Source organism: Neofelis nebulosa, chromosome 3, assembly GCF_028018385.1.
Source record: "Neofelis nebulosa isolate mNeoNeb1 chromosome 3, mNeoNeb1.pri, whole genome shotgun sequence".
NCBI lineage: Eukaryota > Metazoa > Chordata > Mammalia > Carnivora > Felidae > Neofelis > Neofelis nebulosa.
The window spans coordinates 51355636-51379113 of NC_080784.1; the positions used below are offsets into that span (position 1 = coordinate 51355636).

Here is a 23478-nt window from a genome sequence, read left to right on the forward strand (position 1 = left end):
GACTGCAGACACTTGATCTTAAAATGCAGACTCCAGAATTTGGCTGCTCCAATGGATAGGGGTTATGAAGAGACTCTTGGGAAAAGAAGAGAAAAATAGGAAAATATTGCTATCTCCGTACCTTTCAGAATGCAAGTGGGGCCTGACCTGGTGTTAGCTGGGTCTTTTCTCTTAGCCTTGTCAACAACGCGAGTGTGCTTGCTTGCTTTCCACTTAAAGGGATTCTCAAAGCTGATCCTCAGTGAAAAGTAAAATGACATTTTATATCATCTGTATACTTGTGTAAGCCGTGGGTATTTTTAGAAGGGGCAGTTTGATGTTTAAAATCGTGACAGATATACACCTGAAATTAATACAATGTTCTATGTCAATTATATCTCAATAAAAATAATAAAATTATGATAGATATTCTGTTGAGTGATGGAAAAACAGTTACCTCACCATGAAGCTAAAAAACAGTTTGGTGAAATTTGATAGAAACTTTGTTGCTGGGGGAAAAAAAGGAAGAAAAAGACGGTCCCATAAATCTGTTATGAATTTACGAATATGGGCTCTTTTAGGGATGCTTGCAAAAGAGGCAGAAGCCTAATAAGTAAGCTAATGGGGCCTTAATGCTGAAATATGAATGTTTATTTTATAGAGCTATACAGATTTTCAGGTATTCAACATCTTCTTTATCTGTGACAGAGTGACCATTTGATAAAAATGCACTTGACAAACAATTGATGTGAGAATGAGCAGAGAGAAGTGAAATGGAATTTGGCTGAGTGTCTTAGTGCGTTCGGGCTTATATAAGAGAATACCACAGACAGGGTGGCTTGTGAACAACATTTATTTCTCACAGTTCTGGAGGCTGGAAAATCCAAGATCAAGGCAATGGCAGATTCACTGTCTGGTGAAGTCTGCTTCCTCATTGATGCTGTAACCTCACAGCAGAAGGGGTCAGGAATCTTTGTAGAATCTTTTCATAAGGGCACTAATCTCATTCCTGAGGCTCCACCCTGTCAAAGCTCCCACCTCCTAATACCAACCTACTGGGGATGAGGTTTCAACAAATAAATTTGGGGGAAAGAAAACATTTGGTCCACATCAGTCTGCTTAGGTGGCTTAAACAACAGAAATTTATTTTCTTACAATTCTGGAGGCTGCAAGTCTAAGATCAGGATGCTAGCATAGTTTGGTTCTGGTAAGAGTTTTCCTCCTGGTTTGCAGCCAGCCACCTGCTTCACCTCCATGCTTAGCACAGAGCCTGATGCAGGACTCAATCCCAAGACCCTGGGATCATGACCTGAGCTGAAATCAATAGTCAGATGCTCAACTGACTGAGCCACCCAGGCACCTCAGAATATGAGGGTTTTAACCCAGACTGTGCCACTAAGAGGCTGTGATCTTAGGCACGTCACTTTATTGATTTTCTGGGTGTTAAGGCAAACATTTTGATTGTGGGGAATGGTGCGCCCTTCTGTGGTACAAGATCCTGAACTGAGGAACAAGTTGCATTTTGTTCACTGCATGTTTACTTTGGCAAAAGATAAGACAAATACATTCAAAACTATTTTAAAAATTACAAACACTGAAAGAGAGCCAGAAATTTTAAGGCATTAGCGAGAAAGCTCAATATTCCAGAGAGCCCTCTGATAATTGGGATTTTATAGTACACCAGTACCAAAAGTATGACAAAAAGTCAGATGGTGGTGATGGTGGGACATCTGTGTAGGGTTGGAGCGATTTAAGAAAGGAATAAGGCCAATGTCCGAGTTTGAGTTCGGTGACTCATCTCTCAGTGAGCACCAGGGTGGAAGGAAAGGGCAAATGACCCACAGAAGAGTACAGAGCATCTCATTCATAAAATCACCTGCCATGATTTCATGAGACCCAGATCACTCCCTCTCTTGGATTTTTTTCATTTTGTGTGAGTGAACACCTGAAGTAATTTTTTTCAGATAGGATGAGTGTTGTAGACTATCTTGAGTTTTTTATCAAATAAAAAACAGTTTATTCATAATCTGAATGTTATATTTTGAATGATCGTTTAACCACAGAATTCAGAGCTCCAAATATTCTTTCTCTCAGGAGTTTGAAGACATTTCTCTATGGTCTTCTAGCAACCAGTATTGTTGATGAAGTTTGATGTTTGTTTAATTCTCTTTCCTCTTCATAAACATTTTTCCCTCTTGTGGGAAACATTCAAAATTTCTTGAAGTTTTAACTTTCCCAAGAAGGTGACTAAGTTGGGTGTTTGTTCGTTTGCTCTGCACAGCACTCAGTGGGCCCTTTTAATCTGAAGACTTTGGTTCATTTTCAGCTCAGAGACATTTTCTTCAATATCTTTTATGATTTCCTTCCCTTTCTTATTTCTTTTGCTCCATCTGGAATTCCTATTGAAGGAATATTAGGCTACCTGGCTCTATCATCCACAAGCCTTATCTTTTCTCTCTTATTTCCTTATTTTTGTCTATTTGCTCTTTATTCTGAAAGTTCTCCTTTATGTGCATATTTCAAATTGAGTCTTTGCCTATCAAAAAGAATGAAATCTTGCCATTTGCAACAACATGCATGGAACTAGAGTGTATTATGCTAAGAGAAATTAGAGAAAGAGATATCATATGACTTCACTCATATGTGGAATTTAAGATACAAAACAGATTAACATAAGGGAAGGGAAGCAAAAATAATATATAAAACAGGACAAAACATAAGAGACTCTTTTTAATTAAAAATTTTTTAATGTTTATTTTTGACAGAGAGAGAGAGAGTGAGCGAGCACAGGGGAGGGGCAAAGAGAGAGGGAGACACAGAATCTGAAGCAGCCACCAGGCTCCAAGCTGTCAGCACAGAGCCCAACACGGGGCTCGAACTGACGAACCATGAGATCATGACTTGAGCCGAAGTTAGATACTTAACTGACTGAGCCACTCAGGTACCCAAGAGACTCTTAAATACAGGGAACAAACTGAGGGTTGCTGGAGGGGTTTGGGGTGGAGGGGGGATGGGCTAAACGGGCAAGGGGCATTAGGGAGGACACTTGTTGGGATGAGCATTGAGTGTTATATGTAGGGGGTGAATCACTAGATTCTACTCCTGAAATCATTATTGCACTATATGCTAACTAAAAAAAAAGAGAGAGAGAGAAAAACAAATTGAGACTTTGCCTGTGTATGTTCTAATAAATTCAGTTCTTCTATTGGATTTCCTCCCCACCCCCAATAAGTATAGTTTCATTACCAATTGCTCTTTTTTTTTAGTTCTTTTCTAGAACAGTTTTCCATGTTTAGCTGGAGGGCAAAAGCTAAATTTGTTTAGGCAAAGAACACTGGAGGTCCCAACTTTGCCAGCAGCCTAGAATGCTTGTTAACAAATTACCCTAATAGTTGTCTGTGGGGCACTTTTTCTATCTGTTGCCACTCACTTCGAAGCTTCCATGGAACTTCTTTTCAAGACCTCTGTTCCCCTGAGGTGTTTAAATTGTGGTGTCCTTAGCTTGTTCTTTGTTAACCGCATTCTAATGCTCTCTGCCTTCTAAGAATTCTCAAGATTTCTGGGCCTATCATGGCCACCTTTTCTTATTTTTGTACTGCTGTTATGACTTCATTCTTTCTCGAAATATCTTTGTAGCATTTCCGTGGGCTTTTGGATGGGAGAGGAGAAAGCTTTTATACCCACCAGTTTAAACTGGAAGGCTTTCTTCCTTAAAATTGTAGCCTGGTCTTCTCCTCTCCTCCACCCCCCTCCCTTCCCTCACATACACTCTTTGGCTTATCTTTTTAGTTTGCAGGAAGGTTCCCACAACTAAGCATTCTGGAAAACTCTCTAGGTAGGCTGGATTTGGGAGCTCCTTGTAATGGTAGGTTTGTTGAGTCATCACCAAGTTACTCTGTGACTGCAGGGGTGAGAGAATACAACCATACTAACAGCTCTTCCTGTGTTTGCCTATGCCCTGTCAAAGAAAAGTTGTATCAGACTAATTAAATAGGTGAGGAAGAGGGGCACCTGGGTGGCTCAGTCGGTTAAGCGTCCGACTTCGGCTCAGGTCACGATCTCGTGGTCCCTGAGTTGGGGCCCCGCATCAGGCTCTGTGCTGATGGCTCAGAGCCTGGAGCCTGCTTCCGATTCTGTGTCTCCCTCTCTCTCTGCCCCTCCCCCGTTCATGCTCTGTCTCTCTCTGTCTCAAAAATAAATAAACGTTAAAAAATTAAAAAAAAATAGGTGAGGAAGACTTTATTCAAGACTAATGCATTAGGGGTCAAGACTGTTGCAGTAGGGGTGAGAGATGGAACTCAACTCTAGATACAACAGAAGTAGCTGGGGTGTTGTAGCCAACAGGCAGGATGAGAGGCATCAGTGGATGGGAAATTACTAAGAGGAACTTGGTTAGATACCCGGGGTTGGGGGATCCTTGCTAAACTGGTTTGGCAGGATTGTGCTGAACTGGCCTTAGGCAGGCTGAGGGTGGTAGCTTTAGGACACAGTCTAGTCAAGAAGAGAGCTCAGAAGAGCTGGACCAAAGTTTGGTCAAAAAAGGGATCCTTGGGGCGCCTGGGTGGCGCAGTCGGTTAAGCGTCCGACTTCAGCCAGGTCACGATCTCACGGTCCGTGAGTTCGAGCCCCGCGTCAGGCTCTGGGCCGATGGCTCGGAGCCTGGAGCCTGTTTCCAATTCTGTGTCTCCCTCTCTCTCTGCCCTTCCCCCGTTCATGCTCTGTCTCTCTCTGTCCCAAAAATAAATAAAAAACGTTGAAAAAAAAAAATTAAAAAAAAAAAAAAAAAAAAAAAAAGGGATCCTTGTCAGCCCCTTCCTCATTCTATGTACATGTGAATATTTCCGTTCAGTACTGGGATTCTTGGCCTCCTGACCAAGTGGCTATCATCCTAATTGAAATAATAGTCTAGACTTAATGTGATATCTCATTCTTATTTATTTGTTTGTTTTTTTGTTTATTTATTTATATTTGATTCATGATATTTCCTTAAAGATTAGTTATTTCTAGCACTTTAGAAAGCAGAAATGAATTGCAGTTCAGAGAACATGCTTTGGAATGGGAAGCGCTTGGGGTCAGATCTTTGCTACTTATTAGCTGTATGGCTTCGGGCAGGTCACTTAAAAATACCTTCTTGTATGAGTTAGCTATTAATGTAATTATCACTGCTAATTAAATGGAAGCTACCATTGATATTAATATTATTTTTGACCCAGACTCACATTATCTGGATCTCCTGAAGCTAACCTCAACAGTATTCCCTATACCAGGACTAATACACAAATTTCCCTGAACCTGGCAGACTGGTGAATATCTACTAGATACCAGTAACCTATAGAGTAGCCCCGTTTGCTCTGGTAGAAGCAGAATCACTGAGGCCCTCAATGGTAGCTTTATTACTCTGAACGGTATTCTCGGGTTCCTTCATCTTACACTGTGCTACCTATAAGGAAAATGTCCTAACTTTATTCCAATAGGCACATCAAAACCATTGGAACATTCTTTTTTTTTGGCATAATTACTAAAGTGGTTACCTATATTAGTACTTAGAGTGGAGTGTTAATGTTATACAGCTTATCTGCTCTCTCATGCCAATCAGATGCTTCTCTTTAAGTGACTATCTCCTGCAAAATGCTGTTACTCTTTTTAAGTAATTGATATGTCCTCTATGGCTTTTTTGCTTTCAAAAAGTACAGCTAAAAGTTTTCAGAAGTTTGACAAGGAGTGTGTGTGTGTGTGTGTGTGTGTGTGTGTGTGAGAAATGGAGCAGGATCCTTGCAAATTATGGAGACCACAAACACTGTTTCTGCTTTTGATATCATTTCTAACTTCTCTACTCTCAGATAATAATAAAGAAAAATCAACACTGCCTAGGTTATAACAATGGCTATCTTTTTTTTTTTTTTTAACGTTTATTCATTTTTGGGACAGAGAGAGACAGAGCATGAACGGGGGAGGGGCAGAGAGAGAGGGAGACACAGAATCGGAAGCAGGCTCCAGGCTCTGAGCCATCAGCCCAGAGCCTGACGCGGGGCTCGAACTCAGGGACCGCGAGATCGTGACCTGAGCCGAATTCGGACGCTTAACCGACTGAGCCATCCAGGCGCCCCAATATAACAATGGCTATCTTAAATGAGCACATGTTCCCCTTTCAGCAGGTTTCAACCTGGACTTTACTTCACCAGGGCTGAGAGCACAACAGGGCTGAAATCACCAGTGAGTCACTGAATCAGAATCACCTCTACTGAAATGTCTAGTTACAGACATCTTTTAAAGGGACTTTGGTAGAGGTTGCTAGGAATGGTGCTGATTTTTAATTAAGTAGAAATTAAAGCAGAAAACAGGTGATTTAGAAAGAAATTTGTGTCCAGTGCTGTATTAGGATTCTTCAGAGAAACAGTATCAATGGGATGTGAGTCCGTGTATGTGTGTGTAATCTCTTTTTATATAGATAAGGAGATTTATTATAGGGCATTGGCTCATGCAGTTATGGAGGTGAGAAGTCTCAAGATCTTCAGGCAGCAAGCCAGAGACCCAGGAGAGCTAATGGTGTAAGTTCTGGTCCAAAAGCCTTCAGGCTCGAGACCCCAAAAGAGCCGACATTTCAGTTCGAGTCTGAAGGCGGAAGAAAGATCCACATCCCAGCTCAAGGTAGTCAGGAAGGAAGAAATCCCTTTTACTCAGCCTTTTTGTTCTGTTCAGGCCTTCAGCTGAGGCTCACCCACATAGGTGAGGGCAGTCTGTTTTACTTAGTCTACTGATTCAGACATTAACTTCATCCAAAAAAGACCCTCACAGACATGCCCAGAATCCTGTTCAAACTTCTGGGACCCATCCCCTCCTGGCCCAGTCAAGTTGACACATAAAATTAACCATCACAAGTGCCTCCCCGTCTATATTATTTTGATAATAATACAGAGGATAATCCCTTCAACTTTGGGAAACATAAAGGACAGAACAGTGTGACAGCAAATCCTTAATTCTTTTCCTGAGAGCATCAGGGTGCCTGCTTGAAATGTTAATTGGACTCTTAAACTCACCTGATGTTAACACATCAGTCACTAAGCCAGGATAAATAGTAGTTACTAAAATTCTTCTTTCCACTGGCACCACTCTGTGAGGAGAAGGAAACCTCAGGAGAATGGGAAATCATGGGAATGATTTCTTTATTGTAGGTATTTTCTGCCTTTGCTGCAGTTGTTTTTCACAGGAGAAGAGCACTGCAAGCGTTTGGAACCCATGTTCCTCTTGCTTTCCCAAAACTTAGCTTTTATATAACAGCTGACGTTTTCCTCTCATAAGTAGCATGGAATAGGCAGAGGCTGTTAAAATGTATAATTGTAATGATTATTTGCTTTTCTTATGATATGGTTTTCTTGAGGCACTCAGGGTTAGTCTCTCTTGGTGGTAAAGATTGGCAGGTATAGGAATTCTACCCTTGACTTTGCTGCTTCTCAAAGCAGCAATATCAGCAATATCAGTATCACCTGGGAATTTTTTAGAACTAGGAAATCTTTGGTCCCACCTCAACCTACTGAATCAGAAACTCTAGGGTTGAGACTCAGAAGTTCGCATGACATCAAGCCTTCCGGATAATTCTGATGCTTGCTCAAATTTGAGAATTGCTAATCTGGTATCTTTGCAATTAATGCTTGGGAGTGATACACATATCTTGAAGTTGAGGAACCATAGCCATTAGCAGGGTATGTTAAACCATAATTCTAAAGAACTCCAAAACTATACAGAAAACATTCTTCCTCAGAGCAGATATTTTCATTACTGTGTGGTGAATATAAGCCTTGCTTGATTTAGTTATGTCCTTTTATATGTTTTGATTGATCATCAATTTGAAGGGGGGATCACCCACAAATGGAATTTGTCATATCTTGATGTCCTTTAGTAATGACACACAAGTTAGGGGCGCCTGGGTGGCTCAGTCGGTTAAGCGTCTGACTTCAGCTCAGGTCACGATCTCACGGTTCGTGGGTTTGGGCCCTGCGTCGGGCTCTGTGCTGACAGCTCAGAGGCTGGAGCCTGCTTCAGATTCTGTGTCTCCCTCTCTCTCTGGCCCTCCCCCACTTGTGCTCTGTCTCTTTCTCTCTCTCAAAAATTAAATAAACATTAAAAAGTTACAAGAAATAATGACACAAAGGTGATACTTCTTGTGGCCCGAGTGGTGTGAAACGGATGAGGGAGAAGAGATGTATGCAGGTGAACTTGCCATCGTGATTGTGCCCTTTTAGCATTGGCTTTCTCTATCAGCTGACAGAACTTCTGAAGATTAGGTTAAAGAAGCTCATGGAATGGGGACAGAGATGGAGCACACAGATTATGACCGTCAACAACCCAAGGTCTTACTGTTTTCTCAGCCCTATTTGAAAGAAAATCTGTTGAGGGGCTCCTGTTTACCTGCATGGCAGCTGCCATGAAGAAAATCATGTGGAGAGTTATTTTCATGTTTTTCCTCCTCAGAATTAAGTAGAGGGAAAGACATTTGCCCAAGGACAAGTATGCCTGTTATTGGCAATAATATCAATGATTAGACATTGTGATATCCTTTAAAAATACAAATGGTCATTTTTCCTTGCAGATCCAAAGACTGAATATATTCCCAAAGACACAGTAAGATTACCCCCACACTGATTTAGGTGTCACTCCATGTACCTCCCTAAGCTTATCCCTCATGTCAAATTGAGTATACTGTTAAAATTATTGGCCTACTTGTTAGCTTAGAGGGCAGAGAGTTTTTGTCTTGCTCATTGTATCCACAATGCTCCTTGCATGATGTATGTTCAGTAAATTTTTGTTGGGTGCACCAATTAACATAAGGAAAAAAATTTTTTCTAAACGTCCTCAGTGTCAGGGCCTGTGCTTGGTGCTGGCTATACAAAGGCAAATAAGGTAGGCTTCCGGCATGAAGGTGATCTAGCCTTATTGCGGAGAGAAACATTGGTAAGTACTCTATAGTGTAAGGAAGACTTCCCAGAGGATTTGACATCATCTGAGTGAGGTTTTAGAGGATGAATAGAAGTTTGCCAGGACCACCAGCTGAGGTAGGAAGGCATGCAGAAGGAAGGACATATCAGAATCAGGCACTAGTAGGTGCCAAGACACAAAGTTGCAAAGTGGCATGGACCATTCCCAGAATGGGAGGTAATTTGATACTACTGAAATATTTGTTTATGGAGGGGAGGATGGATGGGAAATACATTGGAGCCCAGGTTAAGGGGCTTAGGAGTTATGTAAACAATGGGGATTCATTAAAGGGCCTTAAGCAGGGAGGTGATGGGGTGGCAGCATGAAGGAGGACTGATTAGGGAAGAGGAGCATTGACAGGGTGCACACTGGGGAAGTGGTGGAGGTGGAACTGTTCACGCTTGGAGACTGGCTCGGAGTGGGTGAGGGGTCCGAGGTGACTATGTGGGTGGTAGTGCTACCCTGCAGCCCAGTTAAAAGAGATATGGAGTGGGTATAGGAGGAGATACTGGGTTTGTTTTAGATCTACCGAGTTTAGAAAATTGTGCAACATTTTGTCAGAAAGGTCCACAAAGCAACTGGCCGTTCTCAAGGCTTGGAGACAAGGCCAGGGAAGGAGTGATTCTTAAATTGATGCATACCTGTGTTCAAACAAACAACTAAATCAGTCTTTGGGTGGCTAAGATCACTTAGAGAAAGGAGATAGCTAGGAAAAGAAGAGGCCAGGACAGAGCCTTGGGGAATCAAACATTAAAGGGACATAGGAAGGCATTCCAAAATGGCGAGGAAGCAGAAACATGGAGCAGAGGCAGTGCTTCTCAAACGCAGGTTGCCTCAGAATCACTTGGAGAGCATATTAAAATGGAAGATCTTGGAATCCCACCCACGGAAATCCTAATTCCGTGGCTCTGGGGTGGGCCTGAGGATTGCATTTCAGATGCACTTCACGTGCTGTTGATCCTGCTGGCCACAAGCCACACTTTGGGAGGCACTGGAATACTCAACAAGGAGGCAAGAGAGTGGTCATTGGAGGGTAGTTCGAGGCTCCAGGGGATGTAAGAAACTTGCGCATGTTTACAGGTTGACGTGAAGGAGACAGGGAGAAGTTGGACATCCTGGAGAGGAAGGCAGTGATTCATAGATGAGATCAGAGGAATGATCCCAAAAGAAGATGGAGGTTCCAGATATGGTCCCAGTAAAAATATCAGAGGGCTGTGACGTCCACTTTAAATACCAAAGCCCCTTTAAGTAAGATGACTTTCTTATAGCTTCTCCTTCCTCTGTTTTGTGTTTTTATCTCCTGCCTCCTCGGGCTGCTGTTCACTTTTACCTCTCTGGCTCTCTCACTGTGCCTAGGAGCCTTTGTCTCTCTGTGAAAACCCTCCCAGTGTGGTCACTTCTGGGTACAGACACATAAAGACACGACTTGCTACAGATGAATGATCGGTAATGAATAGGCTTTCAGCAACACAAGGCATTTCAAGGATAAAGGAACATTTCAAAAAAGGTTTGATCATTATTGCTAAAATTGTGTTTCTACCACCTTCTTGCTAGAATTGCTGTCAAGCTGCTTGGCAGATCCCCTGGGATATCGCTCCCTGGTATTGCCATCACAGTGAAGCACAAAGACACAGCTCTCTCTCTCTTACTAATGAAAGCCTGCTTCCTTGTAGCCCCAGAGCCCTCGGACAAACTAGAAAAGCTTCAAAAATCACTTTGTATGATTAAAAAATACAACCACCACCACAAGGATAGCTGTGAGCAATCACATGCCTGTGTATGCATCACATTGTCTGAGTTCAAGACAACAAAAGTTTACTGAGGGCTTGTCATAGAACAAGCCACCACCGAGATCCAAAGGTTAGTAAAATAATGTTGGGATTCTGAGGGGGCCTTTCATGCCCCTTTCTTTTCCAAGTCCTGAACCAGAATGACATAGAGGAAACAGACTGGGATTGAAATATCATCTTTCTTGCTGCTAAAGCTGGTCTGGAGAATGTTGCTTAGACCCGAGCCCAAAACTGGCTTCTCATTTCTTCCTCCGGGAACTGAACTTTCTCCCTGGACATAGGCAGGGTGGCTGGAAACTGCTTAACCTGCCACTGCACGAGGAGAGAACACATATGGCCCGTGGGGCAGGCATCTCTGAAAGACAAACTTGCAAGGAGCTTGGGTAGTGAGTGTGTAATGACCCTGTAGGTAGGCTTATCAATAATCTAAGTGATGTGTTTCTTCCTTGAGGAGTATATAAAGGAAGTGGGAAGAGAAGGATAGAAGCTATCTTCTCAGTACTATGGAAAAGATTATTTCCTATATTCTTGATCAAAGCAAGCATGGGGAGATGGGAGGAGCATGGTTTCACCTACACTCTCCCATGGTCTGATCTTCTAACCCATGAGTTTTATTTATTTATTTTTATTTTATTTAAAAAAATTTTTATGTTTGTTTATTCATTTTGAGAGAGAGAGAGAGAGAGAGAGAGAGAGAGAGAGAGAGAGAGAGAGAGAGAATGAATCCCACGTAGACTCCACACTGTCAGCACAGAGCCCAATGTGGGGGTCAAACTCACAAACCGTGAGATCATGACCTGAGCCAAAATTAAGAGTCAGACACTTAACCAACTGAGCCACCCAGGCACCCTTAACCCAAGGGTTTTATAATTAGCCCTGTGGCCAACTGAGGATGGGACTGCCCTCCTGTTACACATGTGTTGGAAGTGATAAGACAGATACATCTGGGGTTGTAATTCATCTCTACCTTCAGGGGCCCTCTCCCTCATACATATAGCACCCTTGTGTATCTGCATGGGACCTTGTGTATCTGCAAGGGCTTTCCAGCTTTGCCGGCAGAAGTCTCCATAAAAGACAGAATGGTACATTGTAAATCAACTCCAGTACTTTCCTATGCTACAAACTAAGTTTTGTTTTCCATTCTAGTTCTCATCTCAGCAATGTCCAGCCATGTTTTGCAATGAGCCCAAATTGTAGCATCATTGTATTCTAGTAGTAATACAATGCCAGCAGCATAAAGTTATCCTGAAGGAGAATACTTCTCCCATTATTAAATTCCAAAGGCAACTCAAGTTCCTGCCCCAAGAGGTTCTCAATCTAGCAGAATAAGACAAATGCTTAAATAAATAATTACAACCCAATCTGAGCATTTTAGAGTAAAAATCAAAACATTTAGGGGCACAGGGGTGTCTCAGTTGTTTAAGCATCTGACTTTTGGTTTTGGCTCAGGTCATGATCTCATGGTTCATGGGTTTGAGCTCCTCACTGGGCTCAGTGCTGTTGGTGTAGAGACTGCTTGGGATTCTCTCTCTTCCTCTCTCTGCCCCTCCCCTGCTTGAACTCTCTCTTTGTCTCTCAAAATAAATAAATAAACTTAAAAAAAACCCATAGCTTAGAGGAGGCAGCATTAATTCTAACTGGGAGAGTGGGAAAATATTTTACTTGAGTTACAGCTTTAAAAAAAAAAACTTATTTTGAAAAAAAATCAAACTTATAGAAAAGGTGCAAGAATGGTAAACATTAACTCAGATTCACCAATTGTTAACATTTTGCTCTTTTCTTTCTCTAGATACATACAGACACGTTTTAACTGTTATTTTGAATTTTACTGAAACATATTTTAGTTGTAGACATTACCATCATCCTAATACCAGCATCCTAAATACCTCAGGATGTATCTCTTAAGAACAAGGACATTCTCTTCCATAACTACAGTGCAATTTTTAAATTCAGGAAATTTAATATTAGTGTAATGCTATTATATAATAGAGAGTCCATTTTCAAATTTACCTACTTGTTTCTATAACGTATTTTATAGCATTTTTTTTCCAAACTAACATCCAATCCAGGAATACACATTGCATTTAGTTGTCATGTTTCTTTAGTCTCCTTTGATCTTGAATATTTCCTCAGCCCACTGCCTACCTCCCTCCTTCCCTCTGAACTTCCTCTCTTTTTTTCATGACATTGACATTTTAAGAATCTAGGCCAGTTATTTGGTGAAATGTTCCTCAACTTGGGTTTGTTTGATTGTTACTGCATGGTTAGATTGCCCCATGCTTTCTTCTTTTTTTCCTTTGAAACAGTTTCAAACTTACATAAAAGCCAGAATTATATAGAGTTTTGCAACTTTTTTTATAAGTTCCAAATAATTCTTACCCAGATTCACCAATTTTTAAAAAAATTTTTTTTAACATTTTATTTATTTTTGAGACAGGGAGAGACAGAGCATGAACAAGGGAGGGTCAGAGAGAGGGAGACACAGAATCTGAAACAGGCTCCAGGCTCTGAGCTGGCAGCACAGAGCCTGACGCGGGGCTCGAACCCACGGATCGCGAGATCATGACCTGAGCCGAAGTCGGCCGCTTAACCGACTGAGCCACCCAGGTGCCTGATTCACCAATTTTTAACATTGTGTCGTATCCACATTTACCATTCTTTCTTCCTGTCCTTCTCCTTTTATGTTTGGTGTGTGTGTGTGTGTGTGTGTGTGTGTGTATAGAATAGTTTTGTTTTTTTTTTTTTTAAAGTAAGCTCTACGCCCAGAGTAGGGCTTAAACTCATGACCCCAAGAATGAGCCAGCCAGGTGCCCCTAGACTAGTTTCTTTTTTAAATTCTGAACCAGTAAAGAATAGCTGTCACCCTTTTAATGACAGCTTACACTTTTTAAATTTTTATTTTATTTTATTATTTTTTTTTGAAAAAATATTTTTTTAAAAAGCTTATTATACTTATTTAATGTAAGCAAGATAGGTTTATTTTTATTTTTTTATTTTTATTTTTTTTCAATATATGAAATTTATTGTCAAATTTGTTTCCATGCAACACCCAGTGCTCATCCCAAAAGGTGCCCTCCTCAATACCTATCACCCACCCTCCCCTCCCTCCCACCCCCCATCAACCCTCAGTTTGTTCTCAGTTTTTAACAGTCTCTTATGCTTTGGCTCTCTCCCACTCTAACCTCTTTTTTTTTTTTTTTTCCTTCCCCTCCCCCATGGATTTCTGTTAAGTTTCTCAGGATCCACATAAAAGTGAAAACGTATGGTATCTTTCTCTGTATGGCTTATTTCACTTAGCATCACACTCTCCAGTTCCATCCACGTTGCTACAAAGGGCCATATTTCGTTCTTTCTCATTGCCCTGTAGTACTCCATTGTGTATATAAACCACAATTTCTTTATCCATTCATCAGTTGATGGACATTTAGGCTCTTTCTATAATTTGGCTATTGTTGAGAGTGCTGCTATAAACATTGGGGTACAAGTGCCCCTTGGGTATTTTATCCCTTGGGTAAATTCCTAGCAGTGCTATTGCTGGGTCATAGGGTAGGTCTATTTTTAATTTTCTGAGGAACCTCCACACTGTTTTCCAGAGTGGCTGCACCAATTTGCATTCCCACCAACAGTGCAAGAGGGTTCCCGTTCCTCCACATCCTCGCCAGCATCTATAGTCTCCTGATTTGTTCATTTTGGCCACTCTGACTGGCGTGAGGTGATATCTGAGTGTGGTTTTGATTTGTATTTCCCTGATGAGGAGCGACGTTGAGCATCTTTTCATGTGCCTGTTGGCCATCCGGATGTCTTCTTTAGAGAAGTGTCTATTCATGTGTTCTGCCCATTTCTTCACTGGGTTATTTGTTTTTCGGGTGTGGAGTTTGGTGAGCTCTTTATAGATTTTGTATACTAGCCCTTTGTCCAATATGTCATTTGCAAATATCTTTTCCCATTCTGTTTGTTGCCTTTTAGTTTTGTTGGTTGTTTCCTTTGCTGTGCAGAAGCTTTTTATCTTCATAAGGTCCCAGTAGTTCATTTTTGCTTTGAAAAAATATTTTTAACATTTATTCATTTTTGAGAGAGCATGAGCCGGGGAGGGGCAGAGAGAGAGGGAGACACCGAATCTGAAGCAGACTCCAGGCTCCGAGCTGTCAGAGCAGAGCCCAATGCAGGGCTCGAACTCACGAACTGCGAGATCATGACCCGAGCCAAAGTTGGACGCTTAAGTGACTGAACCACCCAGGCGCCCCTTAAACTTTTTAAAATTTTAAATAAAAAATTTATATATTTAAAGCATACAACATGATTTTGTATGTATATCCATAGTGGAATGATGACTGCAATCAAGCTAATTAACAAATCCACTTCCTCACCCTAAAGTAGTTACCATGCTTTTCTTCTTTGTGGTGAGAGTACCTGAAATTTAACCTCTTAGCAAATTGCCAATGTTCAATACAATATTATTAACTATAGTCATCATGATGTACATTAGATCTATAAACTTATTCATCCCATTTAATTGCAGCTTTGTACCCTCTGATCAACATTTCCCCCATTTCCCCCACCCCCAGGCCCCTAGAAACCACCATTCTATTCTCTGCTTCTATGTATTGGACTTGTTTAGATTCTGCATATAAGTCACATCATGCAGTCTTTTTCTTTCTGCATCTGGCTTATTTCACTCAGCTTAATGTCCTTCAGGCTCATCCAAGTTGTCACAAATGGCAGGATTTCTTTCTTTTTTAAGGCTGAATAACATTCTATTGTTTGTGTGTGTGTGTAGGTGCATGTGCACACATACACATATGTAATACAGTTATGGCATAAATGTATATCAAATTTTTTTATGCATTTGTCCATTGATGGACAATTAAGTTTTCACCATGTCTCAGTTATTGTGAAGAATGCTGCAGTGAACATGGGAGTGCAGGTATTTCTTCAAGGTAATGACTTTACTTCTTTTGGATATATACCCAGACTAGGGATTGCCAGGTCATATGGTAGTTCTTTTTTGGGGGGTGGGACCTCCATACTGTTTTCCAAAGTGGCTGTACCAAAATTAGATTCCCATCAACAGTGCACAGGGGTTCCTTTTTCTCCACATCCTTGCCAACACTTGTTATCTTGTATCTTTTTTTTAAATCTTTTTTTCATTTTTGATAGAAAGAGAGCGAGCAGGAGATGGGTTGAGAGACAGGAGGACAGAGGACCCAAAGCAGGCTTTGCGCTGACAGCACAGAGTCCAAAGCAGGACTCGAACCATGGACTCATGAACCAGGACTCATGAACCGTGAGATCATGACCTGAGCTGAAGTTGGATGCTCAACCAATGGAGCCACCCAGGGATCCCTGTTATCTCTTACTTTTTTGATGATAGTCATCCTAACAAGTATGAGGTGATATCTTATTATGGTTTTGATATGCATTTCCCTGATGATTAGTGATGCTGAGCACCTTTTTTGTACTTGTTAACCATTTGTATGGTTATCTTTGGAAAACTGTCTATTCAGGACTTTTACCATTTAAAAAAAATTTTTTTTTTTTGCCACTGAATTGTAGGAGTTCTTTCTGTATTTTGGATATTAACTCTTATCAGATATATGGTTTGCAAATGTTTTCTTCTAATCTGTAGTTTACCTTTTCATTTTATTGTCTTCTTGCTGTGCAGAAGCTTTTAAACTTGTTTACTTTTTGGTGGCTGAGCTTTTGTTGCCGTATAAGTGACAGCTTTTGAGGTAAGTCTTAAGGGGGATGAATAAACTTGCCAGTTGGACAAAAGAACTTGGGCACAGGAAGGGAATTATAGCCAGAGGGATTCACATGTGCAGAGATGTAAGCTAGTATGTACAGAAATAGCTGGTGAGCAGCCAATATTTTAGAGTAACTGGTCTGGGAGAGAAGGAACCAGAAAGCCAGTTGGAACTTACCATGTTAAGGAATTTGGACTTTGCTCCATAGGAAAAAAGAAAATGTTGAAGATTTGTAAGCAAAGAGATAATAGTATCTTATTTATTTATTTATTTATTTATTTATTTATTTATTTATTTATTTATAAGAAAGACTAGGGCAATTTGGAGGAGAAAAGGGCAAGAGAGACCAAATAGGTAGATATTGTATTTCAGCAGGTGGTGAAGAAGACCCGAAGGAAGAGGTGTAGGGGAGTGTTTGCTGAAGTCCTACTGTGTGCTGGCCATTTTGCATGTGATATCTCATTTCATCATCACAAAAACCTGAGGTCAGAGAGGTTAAGTAATTTGGCCGAGAACCATCATAGTTAGTATTTGGACCCAGGCCCATGTGACTCTAAAGCCCACTTGGAACTACAGTGAGGTCAAGGATGGAAACAGGAAGAATCACAGCTGGTGTTAATCAGGAAAATGACTACGAGGGGAGGGAAAGAATTGGGGAAGTCAGAATGATGATTGTGCTAACAGTACCTATAAACATGGTTTGGGTGACTGGCTGGGTTTGTGAAACACCTAGGGCAAGATACCTAGTGGGCAGTTTGGCTCAGGGGCTCAGAAGAAGGGTCTCGGTTCAGGGTAGTGATCTGGCTGCTAAAGTCATGAATACGTGCTCAATGAGAATGGAAGATGATGGCACACCAACATTTAAAGGGTGGTGGGGAAAGAAGATTCAGTGAGAGAAAAGAGAGAGGGTAATGAGAGAGCGATGTGTTGAGAAGCCAGGATTGAACCATTTCAAGAAGCTAAGTGTAGAGGATTAAGAAGAATTCCAAAAGGAGGCCTGAGAAGTTTCACTGGCATTACTGAACAAGGAAGTCTCTGGTTACCATAATGAGAGCAATTTCAGTAGTTTGGCAGGAGCCAGTTTTCTGGATATGAAAGAGTGAATGGTGGTAGAGAAGTGGACATAGAGTAGAGATTACTCTTTTGAGAATTCTGGTGAATGATGATGATGATAGCAGTTAAGTAAGAGGGCTATTTGCCAGGCACTGGACTGACAATTTATACTCATTATCTAGGTTAATCCTTACTGTATTCCTGTGAGGTGTGTACTATTATTATCCCCATTTTCTGATGAGGAAATTATAGTGAGGAGAGCATATAGAGGTTAAGTAATATGCCCACGGTTACCCGACTAATAATAAATCAAGGTTTCAAAATCTAAATCTTTGGGAATTCAAATCTGGTGTTGTAAGATGGTGGTAGTTTGGGCCTGGGCCTGAGCCTGTGTATAAGCAGTGGGGGTATAAGCAGTGAGATTTCCTCTGTAATGAGGAGAATATTGACTATATGTATTAGAGAGAATAACTGACAGAGCAAGGTCAGAGGAAGGAAGGATATCAGATCACATTAAAAAAGAGAGTGCTAGTCTTGGACATCCCTTTGTCAAAGGCCAGAACAGATGAGAGAATAATCCATGAATATGGACCCAGATGTCAGTTAAGATAGATTTTTTTTTTTGAGATTTAAGTAAAATTGACTTAAGTTCCCATTCCACATTGGGATTTCATGTGGAAGTTCAATGCCTATTCCAAGATTTCTGTTAATTCCTGGGAGCTCATCTAATAGTTTCTTTAGCTTTTGAGTTTTGCTTCTATTAAATTCGTCTCACTTGTAATTCAATTCCCATGTTCTTATTCCTTATTTCCATCTGACCCAGCTGTAGAACTCAGACCAGTCCCCTCTACATCTTTTTCCCTTGATCTCCCCCAAATCACTCACATAAGGCACTTGTGCATATGTCAGATATTACTGAAGACTTCAGGGATTTTATATCCTTAGCAACACAAACAATGTGAAGTCCAATAATAGATATTTCTATTTTAAACATGCTTTCAGCTTCCCCATCACTGGAACTCACTCCCCAACCTTCAGCCTCCCACACCATTATTTAAGCCTCATCTCTTCTTACTCTCCTCCCATTTCCTGTCCTCTTTGCCCTGTTCCAGTCTTCATATTCTTCTTTTTCTCTTCCTCCTCCTCCTCCTCCTTCATCTTCTTCTTCTTTTTTATCCAGATCTGTTTAGCTATCTCTGTTTTACAGTTTTGTTACAAGCCAAGCTTTCTTCCTCCACACTCCAGGTGTCATATCAAGATAGTTTCCTCAATAAGGTATTTTCTATTCCTAAGAGGAGCTCTGGCATCAGCTGCTAAAATAATTTTTTTTTCACCTCAGAGTTTAAAGATGGTGTAAATGTGGGAGGAGAGAATTGAAAGGGATTGCTTCTATTTTCTCAATGCACATGAGAGATCTTCTTCTGTTGAGGTAGGGATGGATCTAGGAAAGATTTGACAGCTAAGGTGAGGGATTCTGTCAATAGAAATTTACCAGATTTCTAAACTATGATAAAATACCACATTTACATAGAATGATTCCTTTAACTAAGCCTATAAGAACTTATAGAATTGATTCCTTTGCTAGAGATGGATTATTCAGTTTACCAAGTGCTCTGGTCAATATGAGAAAAGTAGAAAAAGCAATGGAGAAGGGAAGAGTCAGTGTATGTAAACTAAAGTCAGGATAATTGAGATAACAGTCCTTGCTAATCCTTTCTCCCCCCCACACAGGCATGAACACAAACATGCTCAGCAGTTTTGGCATATTCATCTTGTAGCTGAAAAGGGATACAGGAGTCGCATTAGTTATTTGTTGTTCCATAACAAATTATCTCAAATGTAATAATTTAAAACACAACTACTTATTATTTCTTATTTTCTATATGTCAGGAATTCAGGGGGCACTTAGCTGGTTGGTTCTGGCTTGGGGTCTTTCAGAGGCAGCAGCATCATCTGAAGGCTAGACTGGGGCTGGAGGATCTGCTCCCCAATCCCACTCACATGGCTGTTGGCAGGAAGCCTCAGTTCCTCACCACAGGGGCCTCTCTACACTGTTTCTCATGACATGGCATCTAGCTCCTTTCAGAGTGAGTGATTAAAAAAAAAAAGAACAACCACAGTGAAAGCTGAAATGCCTTCTATAAATTAATCTCAGGAGTGACACACCATCACTTCTGCAGCGTTCTGTTGGTCACATAGATCATCTGTGGTACAGTGTGGAAATACTATATGAGGGTGGAAATACTAGGGACAGAGATCATTAGGGACATTTTGGAGGCTGGTTACCATAGAAGTCTTTCCAAAAACATTTTGGGTGTTTGTGTGTCTGTGTGGGCTCATATTTTAAAATGAAGGGGTGTAGTTAGATAGTTAGCTGACTTCTGGATTTAATGGACTAGTAAAATAACAAGTAATTGGTGGTCCGGGGGTGGGGTGGGAGCAGGGAACCAAACTAAATATGTCTCAATATTCTGTCATGTAAGGAAGATTTTTAAAAAGCTGCCATCACTATCATTTCATAAAAACAAATTTTAACACAAGAAAGGGGGAAGGACATAATCTCAAAATAAAGGACAATCTTTAAATTGAATAAAATTGAAACCTCAATAACTTGCCTTTGCTTTTCTCATTTAACTGTGGACTGACAAAAATTTCATCCTATATTGGTCTACAAACTATCATTCAGGAACTACTGAGAACAGATATGGAATGTTCTAGTACCTGTAAAGATGACTATGAGAATGATGTAGAAACACATAATAATCCATTCAAAGTAAGTGAAAAAGGAAGAAATTGAAATGGTTGATACATAAAGATAGCAATTTTATAAAATTATGCTTGTGAGCTTGAAGGAAGCCACAGAGCTGGCAAATATTGATCAGTTTATGTGTTTTTTATTATTTGTGTTCCTACGAATATTTAAGTGTTTATTATTTAAGCTAATTAAAGATGAAATACAAAAAATTGAACATTGGGGTGTCTGGGTGGCTCAATTGATTGTCTGACTTCGGCTCAGGTCATGATCTCATGGTTCCTGAGTTTGAGCCCCACATCAGGCTTGCTGCTGTCAGCCTGTCAGCACAGAGCCCGCTTAGGATCCTCTGTACCCTTCTCTCTCTGCCCCTCCCCTACTTGTACACGCTGTCTCTCAAAAAATAAATAAAACTTAAAAAAAAAAATTGAACAGGGGTGCCTGGCTGGCTCAGTCGGTTAAGCTTCCAACTTTGGCTCAGGTCATGATCTCACAGTTCGTGGGTTCGAGCCCTGCGTCGGGCCCTGTGCTGACAGCTCGGAGCCTAGAGCCTGCTTCGGATTCTGTGTCTCCCTCTCTCTCTGCCCCTCCCCTACTCATGTTCTGTCTCTCTGTCTCTCAGAAATGAATAAATGTTAAAGAATTAAAAAAAAAAATTGAACATCATTGCAGCATAGTTAAATGTACATAAAAGTCGGGGCGCCTGGGTGGCGCAGTCGGTTAAGCGTCCGACTTCAGCCAGGTCACGATCTCGCGGTCCATGAGTTCGAGCCCCGCGTCGGGCTCTGGGCCGATGGCTCGGAGCCTGGAGCCTGTTTCCGATTCTGTGTCTCCCTCTCTCTCTGCCCCTCCCCCGTTCATGCTCTGTCTCTCTCTGTCCCAAAAATAAATAAAAAACGTTGAAAAAAAAAATTAAAAAAAAAAAAATAAATGTACATAAAAGTAATACAAATGCGTGGTGGTATTTGAACTTTTAAAGTATTTTCATATTTAGTTAATATATAGTTAATATATTTTTGGATTGTTTGCTTCATTTATTTCAATCATCTTTTTTCTAAACAATCACCTCTTTGGGCACCTGGGTGGCTCAGCTGGTTGAGGGCCTAACTCTTGATTCTGGGTCAGGTCATGATCTCACAGTTTTATGAGTTTGAGCCCCGTGTCTGGTTCTGTGCTGACAGTGCAGAGCCTGCTTGAGATTCTCCCTGCTCACACTCTCTCTGCCTCTCTCAAAATAAATAAATAAACTTCAATAATCCCTTCTTCATTTTAGAGATATGCATTTCCTTATAACCCACACAAGGTTATCATGTGTGTCCCTTTTTACAGAAGATGAAACATCTGGAGTGCCTGGCTGGCTCAGTCAGTGGAGCATGCGACTCTTGATCTCAGGGTTGTGAGTTCAAGCTCCTTGTTGGGTGTAGAGATTACTTAATAATAAAATCTTTTTTAAAAAAGTGAGGATGAAATATCTGAAACTGTCCATTAGGAGTGAGCTTTGGGTTGTTAATTTTAGCCCACTGAATTGATGGATTTGGAGAAATGCCACATTTTCATTTGGTTTCATTTTTGACCTGTGGCATAGTATTTGCAAGGCTGAAGGCATGGATTGAGGAAGGGATCAGTGATTAGTTTGTTCTGGCATTGACTGGGTCCCACTAGATTCATGCTCTTATCATTTAGGTTGAGAATTAATCTCAAGCAATATTTAGGAAAATAGTGAAAAACCTTCTCTTCAATAAAATCTTACTGTAAACATTCATGAGTTGGTTTAAAACCTACACATTTTTTTCTTGATAATGGTTGGTAGAAACTACTGTTTGTTCGTTTTTTAAATATACATGAACTCCATGTTATTACCAACTTATATATATTTTTAAAGTTTTAAAAAGTTTTTAGTATTATTATTTTCAGAAATTTTGCTTTCAATTTTGATTTTATAGCTAAATGGGTTAACTAAGAAGTTAATTGATGTTCTGTAAGTACTTCTATGACATTCTGCCCATTTTCAATTGGAGTGCCTTGTTTATGTGAGGCATTTTTAAGTAGTGAGTAGTTGATTTTTTGAATGTATGGGTAGCTTTTTTGGTGTAAGGACAATCCTGAAGTGATAGAGCTGCATACAATGTGACATTGGAACTTTATCAATGCTCTGCCTGATTTTTCTTCTTCTCCTCCTTCTCCTTCTTCTTCTTCCTGGTTACAACTCTCATTATGCTAAATTCCGCAAACACTCAGACATGCCATGTTGTGGCATGTTGTTGTAAAACTGAGCACAGTTTTACTCCTCACTGGCATAATTTAGGGTAAATGTTAGGTGCCTGTATTTTTGCCTTGGGGGGACATTTGTATCATTACTTGGAACTACCAGGAGCAAGCTTTTGGTGGCATTTGATATCTACCGATGGTCAAATCTGACTGCCTCTGCAAGCTGTGCCGACATGGTGGGGAGGGAATAAAAACTCACAGGGGAAACAGTGCTTGAAGGAAGAAGGGACTTTAGAGACAGATAGGTTATATTTTAGGGACGACAGCTAATTTTTAGAATGTTAATTGGTCATTACAGATTATAAGTCTTATGTAAGTGACAGGTTTGAGCCATGCTAAGCTTCCTAATGAATGTGAAACTAGTACAAAATTTATTTTTCACAGCCACATGCAAGATAGTGAGTACTATGACATGAGGCAAGGAGTTAACAAACCGTCTTCTGACAATAATGTGTGTTTTGTTTTGGACCTGATATTAACTCAGTGTTCTTACTACAAAGTATTTTACAAAACATCCGAACTGTTGCACCTTTTGCCAGATAAAAAACAGCCACTTTTAAAAGATAACATCAAAGCCAGGACTTTCAGAGTGAGCCACTTAGCAGGCTAGTGAGTGCTATCCATGGAGCCTCAGAAGATGACCTTTTGTCTTTTTGGCACTGATGGACCAAAGGGAAAGAGTAACCTTGGAACTCCAATCTGGAAATTGTCATGCATTGTTCTAATTATAAGCCACAAAAATTGCTCAATCATTTATATATAGAAAAGATCTTGAATAGTGGTTGTCAGCACTTTCCTTTAAAATCAAAGCATTACTGATAGAACAAGTTCTTACCTGACTTAAACTCACTGATAATTCCTGAATCATACCTTTTGAAGGTTGCTGGGGGTCACCAGTGGCTTGCCTGTGATTGATCTA

General features: G+C 40.6%; 1 protein-coding gene across 2 annotated transcripts in view; it reads left to right on the top strand.

The window, feature by feature from the left end:
* EXTL3 (exostosin like glycosyltransferase 3) overlaps positions 1-23478 on the top strand; it is a 137217-nt gene that overhangs the window by 29434 nt on the left and 84305 nt on the right. The gene's annotated exons all lie outside the window — the stretch shown is intronic.